Raw genomic sequence first — 6,000 nt, forward strand, 5'->3', positions numbered from 1 at the left:
GAACCGTCATGGGTGAAGGCTGTTCACCCCTTCTTACATCGAATGCCCCAGAACGCTGCTTTTTAAAAAGAATTCCAGAATATCTGCCTCTTAGTGCTTCACCTTTCACTTACTGTTCAGTCATTGTTTCTGCTTTTAGTGTGAGCCTTTTACATTTACTGCTTCTGATCTGTTGTGGTTATATTAGAAAACTAAGTAAGTTAGCTGTTCCCTAAAATAAGAATAGCAATTGGGTGAGAACTGAGAGGCTCTTCCTAGAATTGGGCAAAATGATTAATTTCTAGACACTGTATAATTACAGGGGCAGCCCTTATTGGCTCTTGCCCCAGCTTCCTAAGAAAAATAGACTAGTGCCCCCTACCTGCCTTGCCAGGAAAGACAGAGACTCATTCGATTATAACATGTTTCTCAAAACCAGAATGACTTTGAAAGATGTGTTATGCTCTGAACACAAGCAAAAATTCCTTCCAGTAAGAGGATATTATTTGCTCTGGAATTAGACAGCCAATAGTACATGTGGATTATCACGGAGCTGTGGCTGCACGGTATAAAAAGATGAAACAATGGGAGTACACATCGATTTCACATCGACTAGACTGGCATGTCCCCTCAGGGCTGCACTCATACAGCTATGATATGAAAATGCCAGATCACCGTCTATCTGGAGAGGGAAGAAAGTTTGCCAATATGAAGGCTTCTCCTCAAGAAGAATTTTGTATTAAAATACAAAATTACTAAAATATTATAATACAAAATTATTTTGGTCACCCAATTTTGTCTATGTAATAAAGCTTATGCAAAAAAGCTTTTTTTTTTTTTTGAGATGGAGTCTCACTCTGTCACCCGGGCTGGAGTGCAGTGGCCGGATCTCAGCTCACTGCAAGCTCCGCCTCCCGGGTTCACGCCATTCTCCTGCCTCAGCCTCCCGAGTAGCTGGGACTACAGGCGCCCGCCACCTCGCCCGGCTAGCTTTTTGTATTTTTTAGTAGAGACGGGGTTTCACCGTGTTAGCCAGGATGGTCTCGATCTCCTGACCTTGTGATCCGCCCGTCTCAGCCTCCCAAAGTGCTGGGATTACAGGCTTGAGCCACCGCGCCCGGCTCTTTTTTTTTTTTTTTTTTTTAACAGAATATAATTGTTTTATGATAGTCTTTTTTTTTTTTTTTTTTTTTTTTTTAAGATGAACTTTTGCTCTTGTTGCCCAGGCTGGAATGGAATGGCGTGATCTCAGCTCACTGCAACCTCCGCCTCCTGGGTTCAAGTGATTCTCCTGCCTCAGCCTCCTCAGTACCTTGGATTACAGGCACCCACCACCATGCCCAGGTAATTTTTTGTATTTTTAGTAGAGATGGGGTTTCACCATGTTGGCCAGGCTGGTCTCAAATTCCTGACCTCAGGTGATCCACCTGCCTTGGCCTCCCAAAGGGCTGGGATTATAGGCATAAGCCACCACACCCAGCCTTATGATAGTCTTTTATTAAAACTCTTTCAAACTGTGGCTCACTAAAATTTGATATCAATTAACAGTATCTCACTAGGATACACTTTCAAAAAATAGTACGTTTAGAATTAGCAAATAGGATTTTTCTGACTGTAAAAGGAGAAAATAATATTTAAAATCCTCCATTTTTTTCCAGCAAAGGAAAGTGAACAATTAATGCCTCATCCCATTTGTAACCTGAATCATCTCTCCCCTCCCTGCAATGAAACTGGGGTCAATTTCTTTTTTGCTACATGAACTGTTTTCTATTTATTTATTTTTGAGACAGAGTCTTGCTCTGTCACCCAGGCTGGAGTACAGTGGTGTGATCGTGGCTCACTGCAACCTCCACCTCCTGGGCTCAAGCAATTCTCCTGCCTCAGCCTCCCAAGTAGCTGGGACTACAGGCACCCACCACCACGCTTGGCTAATTTTGTATTTTTAGTAGAGCTGGGGTTTCACCACATTGGCCAGGCTGGTCTCGAACTCCTGATCTCAAGTGATCCGCCAGCCTCGGTCTCCCAGAGTGCTGGGATTATAGGCATGAGCCACCGTGCCAGGCCTAGACGAACGATTGAAGAAGGCTGGAGCAATGGGTTCCCACAATAGCAAGACTGCATTGTGAAGGCATGAAATTATTAAAGCTCAAAGACTGAAGAAGTACAAAGTGAAATTCTGACTCACCATAAAGTGCATTTATGGCCTTGGCAATACCTCTCAGCAATTATTCAAAAGAAAACAATTAAACTTCCTAAATGTTCTTCTGGCTGCAAACTCAGTCTATCAGAGGGAGACATAACTAACAGATAAATCTTCCTAACAGGTTTGACACACGAAACAGCAGCACTGGCTCCTTACGCTTTCTATTCTGTGATCTAGGGACCTTTTCAGGTCTTTGGAATGTAATAATATGAGTTATAAAAACTACTGGTTTTAAAAAAATGAAACACATAATACTACAAAACATGGCCATTAAACAGGCAGTTGGGGAAAATAAACAATTCTTTCATCACCTTTAATCAAAAGGCTTACCAAGTTTTATGATTACCACTTAATTCTTAATACCACTTTCCGGGAGATATGATTCAGGCCCATGTCCTTGTTATTAAATAAGGCAACAGAATGAAGTCCAACAGGTGTATGACTTTCAAGGCATGCAGCCAAGGAGCTTGGTCCTCAATGCGAGAAAGTAGCATGGGGACAAGAGGTACACAGCTTTCAGAAACAGCAGGCTATGAGCTTAGATTTTTTTATTAGATTTTTGGTTTTCTGTTTGTTTATTTGAGACAGAGTCTCGCTCTGTTGCCCAGGCTGGAGTATGCAGTGCAGTGGCGCAATCTCAGCTCACTGCAACCTCTGCCTCCTGGGTTCCAGCAATTCTCCTGCCTCAGTCTCCCGAGTAGCTGGGATTACAGGCACCCGCCACCACGCCTGGCTAATTTTTTGTATTTCTAGTAGAGACGGGGTTTCACCATGTTGGTCAGGCTGGTCTTGAACTCCTGACCTTAGGTGATCTGCCCACCTTGGCCTACCAAAGTGCTGGGATTACAGGCGTGAGCCACCACATCCAGCTATTAGATTTTTGGATTGAACATTTTGTCATTTTAATTTGCAAAGCACAAAAATCATCTGTGTATCTAGTATATATGCAGAACCAGCAAAGATAACTGAGATAGTTGATTTTCTACAGGACTTATTGGCGATGCTATGAATCAGCAAGAGAACAGAAATTGCATGTGAAGGCAAAAAACTTAGAGACACAAGTGCTAATGTCTAACATATTATATTCGGAAAAAAACATAATTTGGAGACCAAAATGTCTGAAAACTGTTATCCTAGGGTTAATGTATGGTTCTAATGAATTCACGTATATACACAAAAATTTAACAAAAAAAGTACAATCTATGCAAGATGATAACACTTGGGGGTAAATATTTAGGAGCAGAGAAAGTACACACAGATTCCTTACAACCCTGCAGCCTTTATATGAAGAAATTCTTGAATTATATACAACCTTTAGCAGACATCAATTTGGATTTGTCCAAAATCCAGAAAGGGGAAAATAGATGTGGAAAAATCTGAGGAAAACCAAAAAGAACTCAAGTACTCAGCAACATTTAAGACCAGAACCCAGTACTACACCTCTCCCCAAACTCCAGGACAAAACTGGGTTGTCATGGCATCTGGGCTTTTCATAAATGCTCACCTATCTCCCACAGTCTATTCTAGACTGAACTAGCCAGATCTATAGCATGCCCTTTCTCTTCAGTGACCCAGTGACTCGGGTCAGGTGAAGGGAGCAGGAATTGTGTGACACAGTGGAGGCTGGCCTGCCTTCCTGTCTCCAAGATGTGGGCGGCTGTCATGAGCAAAGCCTCAGCCAAAGAAATATTAATAAACCAGCTGCCTTGTCAGATAGAGGTAGTGGAAATCCAACAAGCATTTCTATCTCCACATTAGGAACTAGAAAAATTCTGACGGCTGGACTTTGCTTCAGTTCCTTACACATTATTTTTGGTATTGTCAGGGAATCCAGTTAATTCCAGGGTTGCAGTGATGCTCTAAAACTGTTAGATGTTAGCTCAGTGCACCACAGAGAAAGGTTTCAGGTTCTAGCTCAGGTCAACAGAACTCTGGGTCCCAAATGCTATTTTAGCTTAGGAATGTGTGGTGGTTTGGCTCCTTGTACAATCCAAGCAGCCACCTTGTCCTTAATATGACATTTGCAGAATGTTCTGGCCAGCTCAGATAGACACTTCTGTACCACACATTCTCATGCAAACACACCCTCTCATTTTCTAAGAACAAACAAGAATGCAGCACTGAGTATAAAAGGAACAGGGCCGGTGCAGCAGCTCACACCTATAACCCTAGTATTTTGGGAGGGCAAGGCGGGAGGACTATTTGAGACCAGATGTTGGAGACCAGTCTGGGCAACCTACTGAGAACTCATCTCTTCAAAAATAATTTTTTTAAAAAGGAAAGGTACAGAAACACTGACATGTGGAGTGCTCAGATAAAGCATCACCTTCAGTTTAATAATCTGAACTCTAGTTCTTCATTTGGGGCTGATAAAGGGGCTATCTCAGATATGTGAAGGTTTACACTATGAATTCAATGGTTAATTTGTTTTTGGAGAAGTGGATAGAAAACAGGAGTTCTACTAAATATAGTAAAGCCTTATCTATAAATAAACGCAAGAAAAACATTTTTAGGATGCCTGAGTCAGCATGTTTACATGGCATGATTATTTAGTTTGGGGTTTAATCCATCCTGTGACTCAAATCCCAGGATTCTCAGAAGTTTCTGAGTACTTCCCACCCTCACCTCTTCACTGATGTCCACGGGGCAGGAAACGATCACAAACTAAGGCCATTTACTCAAAACACCCAAAACATTTGGCCATAGATGCAGACTGATGACAATTGTTTATTTAAGTTGTATATTTTGTCATGTTTTCATCATAGGACTAAAGAGGAATTTTAAAACCAAAATGCCAAAATATAGGCAAAAGTTGATACTTTAGACGAAATATTTCAAATACTGTTTTCTTTGATCACTGACGTTTGGTGCTAAGTATTTCACCATATTTTGGGTTGTTTTATTAAAAATTTAAACTTAGATGTATTGTTTCAATTTCCTTGGTTTGGATACACGATCTGTTTCCTGCCCTTGGTCATGCTATCAAAACAGCTCCTTGAAAGAGCACCAACATGCTTTTCCATATCCTTAGCATTTCACACACTCTATGTTCTTATCATGTTCTACAAAAACACGGCAACTTCACTATGATTTAGCAAAACACAGGCTTTGTACTCTTCCTTCTCAAGGATTACTCTTAATCTTTAATGGCAGCTGCGTTCTCAACTTAATACAACGTTGAACAAACAAAAAAGACAAGTGCTTCTGAGCCCAATATTATACATTAGGTAAGGAACACGACACTCCTCATTACTGCTCGGTCTCAGGATATACGTTTGCACATTCTTCTCCCAATGTCAGTCAACACAAAAGCAGAATTAGTTTAGAGTGGGCAATGAGAAAGATGTCAGAATCAAAATAGACACAGGGAAAGTCACAAAGAGTTCACAAGCATAAATGCCTGATAGCAAAAACAATCACAAAAGATTGCAAAACTACAATCCTGCACAAAGGCCATCTCAACCTTACACAAAAAATACATCTGCAATGCCTGCCGAGCAACCGCCTGTCCAACCTGGGCCTGGCGTCATCTTTGTTACTAATCCTTGTAGTCAACAATAATTACCTCAAAACAATTATGTAACCCTCCTCATTTTTCCTTTAAAGACCTTTGTCTTCCTCAATCTCCCAGGATACACACGGTTAACTATAGCATGCATTTTCTCATTGCAATGCTCTATTCCTGAATAAATGCCATTTTCTTTTAGGGAGCCTGTTTGTTAAGTTGACAGCAATAAACAGTTTAGGTTTTTGGCAACAAATCACCAATATTTACTTAAAAACAAACAAAAAACTTAAACACAGGCATGAACAACAGG

The sequence above is a fragment of the Macaca fascicularis genome, chromosome 7, assembly GCF_037993035.2.
Source record: "Macaca fascicularis isolate 582-1 chromosome 7, T2T-MFA8v1.1".
Classification (NCBI taxonomy): domain Eukaryota; kingdom Metazoa; phylum Chordata; class Mammalia; order Primates; family Cercopithecidae; genus Macaca; species Macaca fascicularis.